Source organism: Martes martes, assembly GCF_963455335.1.
Source record: "Martes martes genome assembly, chromosome: 2".
In the NCBI taxonomy this organism is placed as follows: Eukaryota; Metazoa; Chordata; class Mammalia; order Carnivora; family Mustelidae; genus Martes; species Martes martes.
The window spans coordinates 25,748,270-25,764,438 of NC_137889.1; positions in this window are offsets into that span (position 1 = coordinate 25,748,270).

The following is a 16,169-nucleotide window of genomic DNA, read 5'->3' on the forward strand; positions in this document are numbered from 1 at the left end:
ACAACACTAGTCCAAACTTGTCTTTCACCCATACAACTGTGGTGGCCTTTCTGAAGCGTTCCTTCCACTCTTGTCTTCCTCAGTCTGCGTTCTATAAAGGCTACAGCTACTCATAAAAATGGATCATTATAGGTTAAGATTTTGTACTAACTAGAAATCCCAAGAGTCCTTCCCCTGTTAGTTCATACTAGTTGCCCTGGGAAACTCCCCTGTGGCTCTCACATGAGTATCAAAATCCAAGGCATTCTTAAGAGTCCTGTTTGGCTAATGGTTGCTCAGTTTTGAAGCATTTGCCGTTCCTCTTTGGTTACTTTTCCCTAAATTAGAGTTTCTACACAAGGTTTAAAACTATTGTCATTTTAAAAACTAGGTCCAAGAGAAGATAATGCATATCATTAGGTATCAAAAGTATATATACATAGATGTGTAGATACAGACATGTATAAGACCACTAGCTAGTTGAGAACATGATGAGATTTATTCCCCTAGTGGAAGATTAGTGGCTTATTTTTGACAATAGAGCTATACTTTCATAGCATATAGCTTAAATAATGCATTTTCCCTTTGGAAAAGATACCTTATCTACCTCGGTCTCACCTTAAACACTGTGAATGTTCACAGTAGCTATTCATTAAATATTGGGGAAAAGACACCTGATTTACCTCTGTCTCACCTTAAACACTCTGAATGTTCACAGTAGCTGTTCATTAAATATTGGTGAATGGCTGCCTTGTTAAAAATAAATGGCCTTTTGGGGCTCCCGGGTGGCTCAGTCAGTTAAGCATTGGCTTTTGGCTCAGGTCATGATCCCAGCATCCTGGAATAGAGCCCTGGCTTGGGCTCCCTGCTCCACAGGGAGTCTGCTGCTTCCTCCACCCTGTCACCACCCCCCACTCTTGCACCCTCACTGTCTATCTCCCTCTCAAATAAATGAATAAAATCTTAAAAAATAGAAGGCCTTGTAATATGTTGGCTGATAGTGAGTTTACTGAAAAGAGGGAAAATAAGTTAAAGCTTGCATAGTGAACAGTGAAACCCAGGTCCCTAAATGGCTTCTGGAATATTGTCAGTCAGGTTTATCCCTTGCCCCAAGGAAGACTAGAAAACTAAGAGGGAAGACCTTGTATTTGGTGTTTCACATAGTTTCTCAGTCACCTTTTACGTGCCCTACTCAGATAAAAATTAACAAGGGGGCCTGGGTGACTCAGTCAGTTAATCGCCTGACTTGATATCTGCTCAGGTCACAATCGGGCTGTGGGATTGGGCCTTGAATGGGGCTCCATGTAGAGTCTGCTTGGGATTCTCTCTCTCCCTCTGCCCCTCTTGCTGGCTTGCGTGCTCTCTCTCTCTCAAATAAATAAAATATTTTTTTAAAAACAGCAACAAATAAATTTAAGAAAACTCTGGAATGTGATAGACAAAGACTAACAGTAAGAAGTAGAATTTGGAGGAAAACCTTAAAACCATTCATTTTCTCGGAGAAATGAAAAGATATTCTAGAAATACTATGTACAAATAAAACAACAACAACAAAAAAAACTTTACAACATAAAAAACAGCAGTAATTAAATTGAGTAAAACCATCGGAAGAAAATGGAAATGCCCTAGAGAGGAAAGCAAAAAGATGAAAAATAGTTGAAAAAGATAAATCTAATCCAGGGAGTTTACCAAGTGACCAATGGGAATTACAAAGAGAACTGAGAAAGTGGAGGGGAGGAAAATTTCAAACCATTTTAAATTGATGGATTTTTACATTGAAAGGGTCCCTCATGTGCCAGTATGATGAATGAAAACATTCACATCAAGGTAGAACATTCTAGGGCTATCTCTGAATATCAGGATAAAGAGAAGAGTCTTAACAACTTCCAGGAGAAAAGAGAATAGGTCACACATAACAAAATCCAATTTTGGAATGGCTTTGGACTTTGCAATATTGATACTAGAAAGTTGATAATAGAAATTAAAGGACTCATGCCTTTCCCAGTTTTGGGGATAAATGCTTCCAACTTAACATTCCATATCTAGCCAAATTATCAATTTTGTGTAGAATATCTTTGCTTGCAAAGCCATAATAGAATGTGCTCCATTATAATGAGGGAGTATACCAAGAAAAAAAAAATCTCGGAAGTGGTAAGTGGAACTCAGGAAAGAGGTAAGGGAATTACCAAAATGATGGTGAAAGACAAAAATCCTGAAGATCAGCAGTAGCTTGCCCAAATTAGAACAAAAGACTCATGGAAGGAGTGGAAAAAATAAATAGAATTGATTTTGAGAGATATTTATCAAGAGCTTGATAGCTCCATATGAAAATTAAAGGAATGATTTAGTGATTGGTACTTTGAAAAATAAGGAAAGAAAACATATGAAAAAATGATTTAATGGTTAACTCCATAGAAAACAATGTTGGTGAAAGAAGAGTATTTACATTTGCTCAGCTGAAGGATATGTCTTGGGTCATAAAGTTCAGTGAAACGAGATTTCAATCAAATGTTGGCATCACTTTATTGGAATGATGGGGGAAGGCAAATTTATCTGGGGGTGGGAGATAATAAAAATTCTGAGTTCTTATGGTAGGGAGCTGCTAATAATGCCTAAAAAGGAAACATTAAGAAATCTAAATTCTGTAAGTACTGAGTTGGTTGTGTCTATGTAGCAGGAATGGAGGGAGGTGGAAGGCTTGGACATATAGTTTTCATTTTGATTTTTCTTCATTATAACCCTCATGGCACTTCTCGATCTTATGAACTAAGATATTTACTTGAAAAAAGTAAATGTAAAACACTGGAGAGTAAATGGTATCATTTCATTTATAATGACAACACAATCTCAGAGTTTACCTTGACTATCAGATTATTTCCATGAGAGTATTAAAGTATTCTAACAGTGGTGTTAATCAAGATTTTTGGAGCTCATGAGAAAATCTATATAATTCTGAAGAAAAGAAAAACATTTCATCTATTCATCAATTTCATCTATTTAAAGAGAGAAAGGAGGAAAAAAAGGCAATGAGAGATAAGGAGGCAAGGCAGTGGGAGCTCGTCAGACAAGCTTGAATGCTGGCAAAGAAAGTGAAACTTGGGTAAAGATAAACTATCCACTGCTGCTGGATTGCTGAAGTTGGCACTTAAAAGAAACTTGATAAAATGAAAGTCTAATACAGAAAATTATTCTCGTAAGAACATAGCTGGAGGGGAGAAAAAAAAAATGAGCCGTTCCAGCTGGGATTTGGTACAGAGCCCAGTGTTTAGCTACTGGTTATTTTGTGAGTGATTTTGGTCTCCACCAATACTGCTGTGTTTCCTTAAACTTGGGTTTAACAAAAAACTTGCGCTTTTCAGGCTACTGGTTTCCAAGTTTGACAGCTGTAAACAAGTAGTAAGCACTGGTTTGAATCCCGGATGAATGGGAATTGTTTTAAATATTTAAAATTAATAAATGTTTACTCTTAATTAATATGTGACAAATTGATACTCCTTAATATTATTTATATTAGGTTAATACCAACAATTAACAGGTCATAAATTAATCTGCTGACAATTGTGGAAATGCTAGGATCTTCCAGGCACTCAGAATAACAAGGAGATTGGGAACAATAAATCTAGGGGTTGACTGGCTTTTCTTGTCCCCTCAGGATAATGAGGTGTTCTGACACTTTCTGTACCAGGTAGATCCCAATGTTTGCAGAATTTCTAGAAGTGGAAATATTACGAACAAATCATGTCTGTATTTTTGAATGGTAATTAAGCATTGCATATAAAGTGTCTATGATTCGGCTTGTAACTGTACTTTTGGGATCTGTCATGAGACTTATACAAAGGATGTCAGTAGCAACTGGAAGATACACCAAGCTGTCTGCTCTTGCTCTGCGTGGCTGCCTTCCTCCAGTGAAGTTTCTCTGCTCCTGATGAAAACAGTTGGGGAATGTCATGTGACCTTACTAGGGGTTCCTGCCTCTGTTTCTGTGCATGCTCTTCCTGCCGGTGTGTAGCTCACTGGAAATGCTCTCCCTCTGCCCTAACCACGTTGAATAACAGGCAGCATGGAACCCTCTACAGCCCTCATTGACAGGGAGGGAAGGCTGGTGACTCCCAGACTGATTTGATAGCCCCACCATCCGAAGATTGGTCCATGTCCTCTTCACCCTTGGCCCTACTCCATCCATTCTCCCCTCCCTCCCTTTCTCAACTTGTTGCCTTTTGTTCTGAGAGGGGTCTGTCTTTGACCACAGGCACTGGTTGTAGCTCTAGGAATTTGTCCAAATAAGAGCATCCAGAGCTGGGCAGGGAGGGCACATATGTGTTTTTGAGAATCTTTAAGATAAATTGGGAAGTGAGTGAAGAATATAGGGTGTCAAGGCCCGTGTCAGGTAATTTCTAAGGTGGGTTTTGCAAGGCAGAGAGCTGATAGAGTTGGAGCCTAGTTTGCGACATCACAACACATCACAGTGAGGCTAAGGGCTTAAGTATTGCTGAGCATGCTGTTGCTCTTGCTAATCCAGTCGTTTTAGGTGGTTCATAGTCTTATCTTTCAGGAGTAAATTGCCTAAAGTCAGTTGCACAATTACCTTTGGTCTTAATGTTTAACATAGGGGTGGGGTGTTATGTTGATTTCAGTTCTCATTTCGTAGGCACAATTTTTCATAGTTTCCAGAACACTGCCCTTACTTTAACTGGGTCATGTACAGAATTAAATAAAACAACTTAGTGTGTTTCTCTGTGTATCTCTTGAGTGTGTGGAAAGATAAAGTATCATAAAAACTAGATCACATTAGAGATGTGATCTCCATTGTGTTACTCAGGGAGTTGGAAAGCAGTTTTGTTTTTTCTTCCATTGTGTTACTCAGGGAGTTGGAAAGCAGTTCCTGTTTGTCCCCATTTTGTCAGTAGACTTCTTTAATCTGAATGCTGATAATTCTTCTGTGTGAGTCCCCCCCATTCTCATTACTGTGTTAGAGCCTGCTAGAGCTGATTGTGACATTCTCAGGAACTGTGCCAGCCAGCTGACATCACATTTGAACCCTGAAATCGGTCACAGTGAATGCCCCCTCACCCCGCCATGCTGCCATCAGAGCTGCTCCCCTCAGCTGGTTGGTAAGCATCACCCGGCCCAGCACTACCTATAGGTGCCACTCTTTAACCACATACTTGATTTTAAAATAACTACAATTTTTCAGGGAAAAAAATTGAAGAATTGTTTAACCTTAATATTTATTTGCTATAAAGAACAGCATTTCCTGTAGGCCCTCTAACGTTATGAGGGGGGAAAGTTATGAAAAACATAAAGGTGTTTCACTTTTCATGCATTTGGAAACCTAGCTTAGTTAGGTTTTGGTGTTCTTTGACTCTTTGACCCATCTATCCTGTAAGAGTTCCTCTTTCTGATTGGCTGTATTATTGTTTTCAAGAGTTCATGGGCCTTTGAGCAAGATGACTGGCATGTGAAATAAGCTGGTGAACTCCTACAGGTGGCTCATCTTCTCCAGTTGATTATTAAAAACTTCATCTGGGGGCACCTGTGTGGCTCAGTTGGTTCAGTATCCAACTTGATTTCGGCTCAGGTCATGATCTCAGGGTCCAGGAATTGAGCCCCTGAGCAAGTCTGAGCTCAGCGGGGATTCTGCTTTGGGATTCTCTCTCTCTCCCTCTGTCCCTCCCCCTACTCTCTAATATAAATAAATAAATCTTTAAAAAGTTTCGTCTGAAATTTTCCAGTTCTTTAAATGAGAATTTTCCAGTCCAGTTCTTTAAATGAGAATGCACGTGAGAAACACTATGCTCTTCTGAGTGCCTTCTACATTGTACGTCTGTACACCGTTTTCCCAAGCTACCTTGCCACCTGTCCTGCAGTTTATCTCTCAAAATATTTGAAAAGTACCTGGAAAAAAAAATGCCTGGTAGCTAGTCGGAGCTCAGTATTGTTATGCAGTTGTTATGCAATTGGAAAATTATCAAATATATCAGACACTTTCTTAGTTTCCTAGGACTGTCTGCAGTAACAGGTTGTTATAAACTGATTGGCTTAAAACAATACAAGTATATTCTCTGGCAGTTCTGGAGGCCAGAAGTCTAAGATTAAGGTGGTTTGGGTGCTGTATTCCTGCTGAAGGCTCTAGGAAAGAATCTTTCTGTGCTTATTCAACTCCTGATGGCTCCAAGTGTTCTCATCTTCTGCCTGCATCATTCCAATCTCCGCCTCCACCTTCAACTGGCCTTCTTTCTCCTCCTTCTCTGTGTGTCTCTTATAAGGACACTTGTTAGTGGATTTCCTGCCCACAGGATAACCCATGATGATCTCATTTTGGGGTCTTTAACTTGATTATACTGGCAAAGATCCCTTTACCATATAAGGTCATCACCACAGGTTTATGGAATTAGACCATGAATATATCCCAATTTGAGAGCCACCATTCAACCCACTTGTACAACCTAGACCTAGAAAAATGATTAGAACACTCACTGAGCTCACCAGGAGTTCACAGTAGACAACCACAGAACTCAATGGCTGTGATCTTGAAGAATCACATACAGGTTATTAGCAGAACACAGAGGAGGAATGCTTTACCTCATTATAGTTGGGGTGAGGATGGGTTGCTGAAAAGTCCTAGAGGCAAGTGCCCTCTATGCAGAAATTTAAAGATGAGTCTGAGTTTTCTAGGGCAATGTGGGTGGCTTGGAGAAGGCCATTTAGGCAAAACAAATCACACCATAACGTCAAGAAGAAAAGATAACTGGTTTGAGTAGGAAAATCACAGTATTGCTGTAGTATAAAATTGCACTTAGTAGATGGTGAGTAAAGGTGAAACAGGAAGTGATCAGGGCCTCCTAAACATTAACGTACAGTGAAATCTTCTAGGCTTCTTGCTAAAAAAGTGGACTCTGATGAAGTAGATATGAAATGGGCCTGTAATTCTGCATTTCCAAAAGTTCTAGGTAATGCTGGTGCTACTTAGCTACAGAGCACCCTAGGTACCACAGATTTAGACTAGTGAATTGAACTCCTACAGGTGTAAAGAAGAATGAAGCAGGGCAGTGCTAACTAGGGTGAACTAGAGGCTTTCCATTCCACAAAAATATTTGCTGGTTAGTAGCAAAGGGCCCATTGCTGCCAGATCTTCCAAGAGAAATACAAATCAGTATTTCTATTTGAAGTCAAATAAAATTCTAACAACAAAAAAATGTTTGTCTACTAGTTTTTGACCCCTGGGAAGAACTTTAGATTCTTTTAGGAATCCTTACATCTGGGAAACTGAGATAGGGAGGCCCTGAGGGCACTGAGACCTATTAACTCTTGGAACACCCAACAAAAGGGGCAGAATTAGCAAGTATCCTAAAGCCAATTACAGTTAATGAAAAGAATGACTTCGGTCTGAGGAGACAGTGACCTTTGGACATTGCCTAGGATCAAAAAAGAGGAATCAAAAGAACCTTCCTGATTTTATCATATACTTGTAGAAAAATGGGGTTTTAGTATGACCAGTGTTGGGGAAGGGGGAGTGGTTTTCTCAGTGTTTACCCCAGGCATGATTTGGCTTTGGAAGATTCTTGAAAAATGGTTTTTCCTCTACCTGATAATCACTAGAGAAAGCACCAGAGAAGGGTATAAGTATAAATCCTTAAAAAATCAAGAGCAGATGTACCCAATTTTAATTTGCATCCGAGCATTCTTTTCAATGATAGAATGCGTGTCTGACCAAGAAAGCCAAGCATCACTCTTACCTTGAAGGAGGAACTGTTCTGGAGCAGTCAAAGCTATGCCGTTGGTGTGATCAGGCGCCACTCTTCTCCATGTCCTATTTCCATTCTTAGGAATGGGGAACTAGTGAATTGATACCAAAGGCCGCAGAAGAATCTTGGGTTGGATTGCCAGCTTGGCCCCAAGTCTACTGCCTCCTCTTCACTAGATGTGAATCCTTGAAGGAATTATGTAACCTCTCTTGTACCTCAATTTCCTCATCTATAAAACAGGGAATAATAATAATATAGATCTCATTGGGTTGTTAGAAAGTATTAAATGAGTCAATAACTCTAAAGCTCTTTGTGTTTGGTATATAGCAATCCCAGAAAGAATAAAGATCCCTTGATGGTTCTCCTTTGATGCCAGGGACAGAGAAACCACGCAGGCCCTGACTTGATGGATACCGACTGCTGACTGAGTATTTTCAGCCCAGTATTGACTGGGCAGTTTTGTAGGGTGCAAGCCGTAGAGAGGACATGTATTTCATTTTCAGGAGATTGAAGATATTCTGGATAACCTTAAGAAGGGATATGAGGACCAGAGACTGACCAATAAGAGAAAGAGTTTCCCCTCAGAGAAAGGTCCGTGTCTTATTTCATCTTTTTCTCTGATGCACAGGTTTACACAGAAAAACTATAGCCATAAGTTGCATCTTCATATAATTGGCTGCATCATATAGAAGGATGGTCATCTTATTGAATATGAGTTCCTAGAATGTCAGTCTGCATCCCCAAAAATATCCCATTGCTGGGCAGCTGGGAGGCATTCAGTAAAAATGCCCTGGAGTAAAGATTGACCTATAGTTTCTGCAAACCCCTTTGTTTTTGTTGTTGTTGTTGTTGTTTTAAAGATTTTATTTATTTATTTGTCAGAGAGAGAGTACACACAAGTAGGCAGAGAGGCAGGCAGAGGCAGCGAGAGAAGCAGGCTCCCTGCTGAGCAAGGAGCCCGATGCGGGACTCGATCCCAGGACCCTGGGATCATGACCCGAGCCGAAGGCAGCGGCTCAACCAACTGAGCCACCCAGGCGTCCCTCTGCAAACCCCTTTGATTTAAGATTTATCTCTATTTACTCAGAATATAAAATTACTTTTACAAATATAATCAATGATAAAGGAAGTTTTGGACCTCTTTCCATTTGATTTGTATATTAGTATCTGTGGATATCTTAAGAATATCTTCACTTTCAGGAAGGAGTGAAAAAGTATACAATGTTTTTGAAATTAAGACATTGGGAATAGTACCTATTCTTGGTGAAAGAAAAGATTATAGCATAAACAATGTAATAAGAGAAAATACCATGGACCACAGATCTCACTGAGAAAATATGGCCCATAGAAAATGATGTAAAATTTCAGAAACCTTTCCAAATTATAAAGTTATACCAATTTCTAAAGATATTTTTAAGTTGACCTCTATGGTGATTATATACACATAAGAACAGTGTAAGCTAGGATAAAAGATTCTCCTAGATTATTTAATATTCCTAATTTGGAAATATCCAAACTAGAATCAAATGGCACAAATAATACAAATATCCTCTAGGAGAGACTGGGCTTCAACTATTTAAAATGGGAAAGTGGGGAGGGTCTTAAAGATGATGACAAATGATGCACATGATCTCTGAAAATATAAGGAAGAGCAGTTTGAACAGTCTTAAAAAAAAAACAAAAACTACTTTCTCTTGTTAAGGTGGTGTGGCAGACAGTCTGTAAAGGGGCCTCCTGACCCCACTGCCTGGTATTCGTGTGTGTGTTAATCCACCCCCGTGGAGTATAGGCAAGACCTGGAATTTGCTTCTAACCCATAGAATACAGCAAAGGTGACAAGATACTGCATCTGTCATTATGTGATGTAAGATTCTAACATTTGTCTTTCGGAGAGGCTTTCTCCCTTGCTGACTTTGATGAAGCAAGTGGACTTTGGGGTGGTCATTATGGCAAGGAACGGTGGGAAGCCTCTGGCCAACAGTCAGCATGAAACGGAGTCTCTCAGTCCAAGACACATCCAGGAAGTAAATGCTTCCAACAATCTCAAGAGTTTGAAAGTGAATCTTTTTCCAGTACAGCTTTCAAAAGATAGGGGTGCCTGGGTGACTCAGTTGGTTAAGTGACTGCTTTCAGCTCAGGTCATGATCCTGGAGTCCCAGGATCAAGTCCTGCATCAGGCTCTCTGCTCGGCAGGGAGTCTGCTTCTCCCGCTGACCCTCCCCCTTCTCATTCTCTCTCTCTCTCTCAAGTAAATAAATAAAATCTTAAAAAAAAAAAAAGCTTTCAAAAGATAACAGCTCTGGTTGACATCTTGATTATAGCATGGCAGAACCCTGAGGTGAACCATTCCCAACACCTTATCTGCGAGATGACAAATGTTTTGAGGTAGGAAATTTATAGTAATATTGTTATACTGCAAGAAATAGTTAATGTAGGGTATATGTTGTTATGATAGTTCTTAAAGACCAGAATGATACCAATGTGTTAAAAAACAGATGTAGGTAAGGCTTAGTAGTGTCTTATACAAGAGCACTACCCCTGCAACCAAAGGCTCAGATGCGGTCCACTCAATCACACCCCAATCCTCCACTCTTAGACCTCCCATATTAGAAATTGGCTGAGACTGGAGAACTTTCTATATTAAGTTTTGACTGTTAGGAAATCCTTCCTAGCCAAATTTTTCTTTCCTTTTTAACTCAACTTTTTATAACAAACAAAAAATCCTATAGAAAAAATGAAAAGAGTTTCAGTGAACATCAATATAACTTTGCATTTTGCTGCATTGGGTTTATCACCTCTCTCCACTCAGACACACAAACACATTGAGTCTCTAGTTTTGATGTGACAGAATCAAATAACTCTGTGTAGTCTTTGGGGGGCTGTGTTGTGGTATTCTCACAGGGCAATGTCTCAAACTGGCCTAGATCCTCTTGTTGACTAGAAGAATACTTACAACACTTCCTCCTTCTCACCTCTTCCCTCTCCTCAAGGAAGAAAGCAATTCACCTGGGAAGTTTGAATCTCTTCTGTACTCCCGGAGAGGATTTGGAACAGAATTGTATATTTTCAGTTAAACTGAGGAGGTATCTTTTTATTCATTCACCAACAAGCTATGAACTGTTACTCCAGCTTTTTTTTTTTTTTAAGATTTATTTATTTATTTATTTGACAGGCAGAAATCACAAGTAGGCAGAAAGGCAGGCAGAGAGAGAGAGGGAAGCAGGCTCCCTGCTGAGCAGAGAGCCTGATGAGGGACTCGATCCCAGGACCCTGAGATCATGACCTGAGCTGAAGGCAGAGGCTTAACCCACTGAGCCACACAGGCGCCCCATCCAGCTTTTGTTAAATGATGTGAGAGGGTAACTGAAAATTCTCCCCACACAGGAGGAAGGAGCTAATATTTTATCTTTTTTCAAATTTTGTCAGGACCAACTCCTTATGATAGCTCATAAAAAACACTGGAAGTTTGTGTTGTTAAGTGTCCATGAGCTGTCCTTATGAAAAAGGAGAAATGTGAACAAGCCTCTGAGCTCGGTCACAAAAATGGAACTATAATTAATTTGCTATCAAGTGTTTCTTGCAATTTCCTTTCCTCTGTTAAGGTATTAGTTTATGTAACTGGAATCATACTATGTATAATTATAAAATGCACTTAATATACTTTGATGACCAATTACAAAGCTATGTGGAAACTTTTTAAATAAATAGATAATACTCACCCTGTCTTCCATCTGCTCTTTCATCTAACCAAGTATCCCTCTCCAGAGAGTCTGTAAACACACAAGCATGTATGTATTTCTTTTTAATAAACTAATTATAGCATATTTTTCCACATAGTTTTTCACAAAATAATATATCATGAAATTCCTTTATCTGTCTTCTTTTTTTTTCTTTATTCTTTGTTACAGCTGCATGTGTATTAAGAATATACTACTGTGGGGGCGCCTGGGTGGCTCAGTGGGTTAAAGCCTCTGCCTTCGGCTTGGGTCATGATCCCAGGGTTCTGGGATTGAGCCCCACATCCGGCTCTCTGCTCGGCAGGGAGCCTGCTTCCTCCTCTCTGCCTACTTGTGATCTCTGTCTGTCAGATGAATAAATAAAATCTTAAAAAAAAAAAAAAGAATATACTACTGTGTTTTAGGGGTGCCTGGGTGGTTCAGGGGGTTAAACCTCTGCCTTCAGCTCAGGTCGTGATTCCAGAGTCCTGGGATTGAGCCCCGCATCGGGCTCCCTGCTCAGCGGGGAGCCTGCGTCCCCCTCTCTCTCTGCCTGCCTCTCTGCCTACTTGTAATCTCTGTCAAATAAATAAATAAAATATTTTAAAAAAAAGAATATACTACTGTGTTTTATATACTAGGCTCCCGTCAATAATTTGTTTTCCCATTTTTACTGTAACTCATGATGTTTCAATAAATAGCCTTGTATAATGTAATTTCATATAATACACTTTCAAGTATATATTTAGAGTAAGTTTCCTAGAGGTAGAAATATTGGGTCAAAAGTATGTACCTTATAATTTTTATGTATGTCATAGTTCTCCACAGAAATATCAACATACATTTTCACTCAAAATTGTTTCTATAATCACTCTGTGTGATTATAGAATCACACAAAGTGATTATAGAATAATCATATACTTGTGAACCCATCACTTAATTGAAAGAAAAAAATAGCTTACAAGTACCTTAGAAACCATCTATCAGCTTCTAATTTTCTTTTTCTCCTTTCCCAAAATAATGACTATTTTGAATTTTGCATTTATATCTCATGTATATTTTTGTTCTCTGTTGTCCGGATTTATAGAAAATACCTGTGTATTAAGGAAATTTCTCCTGGATGATATGAGTTGCAGACTTCTCAGTCATTTGTTTTGATACTGCTTTTTGTAGTTTTTGTCATGTAGCTGAGTCTTCTATAGTGTCTGGGTTATGTGCTGTGTTTAGAAAAGTCATCTCCATTGTGACATTATTTTTTAATTCCCTTTTTAATAATTAGTTTTCCTCTCCTCTTTTCAATTTAAATCTTTGAATAGATACACTTCCAATTTTTGGAATTGGTAAACATTTCTTAGAATATTGCTCCCACCGTAGAATTACACTTGACATTGTTTGGGGACATATATGGAGTCTTTTCCAAAATCTCCATCAGAGACCTATTGTTGAATAATTTAAAAAGCTAACCTTGGGATTTCTGTTTGCCTGTTATTGTAGCGATGTACGGATTTTGCAGATAATGGTTACTAACTCAGAAATTACATCTGGTCTGGAAATATCCTGCTGGATTTGAATATGCTGTTTTCATTTTTAAAGAGTGTTAATATCAATTAGCATAGAAAATTTTGATTGACTACAAATTCTACCACCTGGAGATAAACGACTGCTGTTAACATTTTAATGTATTTCCTTTCAATTTATTCCTCTGTCAATGTATACATATTTTCATATTAAAAATAAATTAGGATTGGGATGTTTAGTATTTGATATCCTGCTGATTTTATATTATAATTTGATATAAATATCTTTCTGTGTCAGTACAAATCTAAATCATTTTAATAGCTGTATAGTAATATCCTATTGGTATACCATAATGAATCACCCAAGTTTTGATTGGATCCAATTAAGTTTATAATTTCTGCTTATCTGTACATGTAATAGACAATACAGCCTGGCTTCAGTCACACATAGTATCTGTCATTTGGATTGGAGGCTGCAATAAAATGCTTTTTAAATGGGGGTGGTAAGTAGAAACCTTTGGGACACTTGTAGAACAGAGTCAGACAACTTAAAAATAATCTAGCATTTATGGTCACTGGTGAGAAGAGCTCTTTTTTTTATTTTTAAGATTTATTTTTTTATTTTTTTATTTGTCAGAGAGAGAGAGCACAAGCAGTGAGAGTGGTGGGCAGAGGGAGAAGCAGGCTCTGGTTTACCAAGGAGCCAGATGCGGGGCTCAATCCCAGAATCCTGGGATTATGACCTGAGCCAAAGGTATACACTTAACCAACTGAGCCACCCAGGTGTCCCTGAGAAGAGCTCTTGCATTAAAAAGTGTTCCTACTCGAAGACTGGAGCCATGTTAAAAGAACAAACCCAGCTTGGAGAAGTCTATTAGGCTGAATGACTTGTTTGTTTTTGACTACGAGGGACAATTGAACTGATATTGGTTCAGGAACTACTCAGGTCCAGAGTCAGCGAAGGTGTAACATCTAATCCCGTCTGTGGAGCTGTGTCTTCAGAACTGCACTGTCCAACCCACTGGACACTAGCCACGTCTGGCTCTTTACGGTTAAATTAATTGAAGTGAAATGAAATTAATAATTTAGTTTTCCAGCCAAACTGGCCACATTTCAAGTCCAGTACTTGTGGCTTGTGGCTAACACATTAGATGATACAGCTATAGAATATTTCCTTCACGACAGAGATCACCGTTTTAGAAAATTAAACTGAGAACATTTTGCAAACTACACTAGGACCAGAGATTGTGTGGGGAATATCCCATCAGAAGGCTATTTTTTAGTCCATTCGAAGATAGTGTTAGTAAAAAGGGGAAAAGAGATTTATATGAGATGATGTTCAGTTATTATAGGGCGTAAAACATGATGCTGTAACTTTTAGCTTGGGAGACTAGGAGATAGAAATGTCACGAAGAGAAATATAGGACACATAAGGAGCAGCAGGTGTAGGAGGAAAGATCCTCCAGGAGCATGCTGTGTCGAATACTGGGGGCTATCCAGATAAAGCAGACCAAAGCATAGGGGCTTAGAATGAGTCTTATGGTCAAGAGCGGATTTTTGAGGCAGGTCAGACAACTATTTCCTCTTTCTTTTTTTTTTTTTTTCCCCCCAGTTTGATTTTTATTTTACTGACTGGATAGGCACAAGCCTATTAGGAAGCTTACTTTTAAAAATGTAGGTAAAATTTATGTTGAGTACACTGAACAAGTCTTAAGCGTGTAACTCAATTATCTTTTACACATTTATGTACCAGTGATACTATGAGTTACTTTTAGATTAAAAAAATTTCCATCATACCCCAAGGTCATTAGCCCACCTTCCTAGACAATACCTAACCTCTCCCAAAGTATCCACTGTCCTGAGTTTTATTACAAGATTAGTTTGCTGGTTCCCAAACTTCACAAAGTAGAATGATGGCATATTGTTCATGAGATTTTTCCATGCTGTTTCTTGTATCAGTAGTTATTTTATTATTGTTGGTTTGCTGTGTAATACCCCACAGCATAAACAAATCACAATTTATCTATTCTCCTAGTGGTAGACATTTTGGATTGTTTCTGATTTTTACCTATTGTGAAAAAAACCGCTATAAATGTTTGTATACACATTTTTTTGGTGGACACATGCATTGATTTCACTTATCTGGGAGGGTAATTGTTGGGCCATAGAATCCTGAAACATGTGCAAATAGAATGATGCACCCAAAGGTTCGTAAGTTCATATCCATCGCACATCTTAGCACTCTATTATTTTTTTTAAAGATTTTATTTATTTATTTGACAGATGGAGATCACAAGCAGGCAGAGAAGCAGGCAGAGAGAGAGGAGAAAGCAGGCTCCCCACCGAGCAGAGAGCCTGATGCGGGGCTCGATCCCAGGACCCTGGGATCATGACCTGAGCCGAAGGCAGAGGCTTTAACTCACTGAGCCACCCAGATGCCCCTTAGCACTCTATTATTAAACTCATTTACGTGTGTGTGTATGTCTGTCTGTACACACACATTGAAAGATCCATTGTATGTTATAGATGTAACATTAGCAATATCTAAAATAATGTAGCAATATCTAAAATAATGTAAGGCAAAATAATCTCATTGAAAGGAAACAAATCCTCAAGGGGTGCCTGGATGGCTCAGTCAGTTGAGCATCTACCTTCGGCTTGGGTCATGATCCCAGGGTCCTGGGATGAGTCCAACATCAGGCTCCTGTTTTTCCCTCTCCTCCCCACCTATGCTCTCTGTTGCTCTCTCTCTCTCTAAAATAAATAGATGAAATTAAATATATGTATGTATATGTATATGTATATACATATATGTATACAAATATAAAGAACCCTCAAAATGATACAATATATAGGAATTAACAAGAACTGAAAGACTTATGGAGAAGTTAATGATAAAGTTTATCTAAATATCTTAGAAGCGGGAAGACACACTATGCCACACAAATGGCAATTCTCACCTAATACCTAAAGTAATTTCAAATGTAGTCCTTTCAGAATATTCTTGAAACACAACAAATGGTCCTAAAGTGTATGTGGAATAACAAAGGTGTGAAAAGAGCCGATACATAGTATCCAAAAAATAATAATAATGAGATGGTAACTCCCAGCTGGATATAAACTATTATAAATAATAGTGAATAATAGTTTACTGAATAAACAATTCAATAAGCAGTCTAGAACAGTTGGCTCTGCATTTAGCAATAAAATGT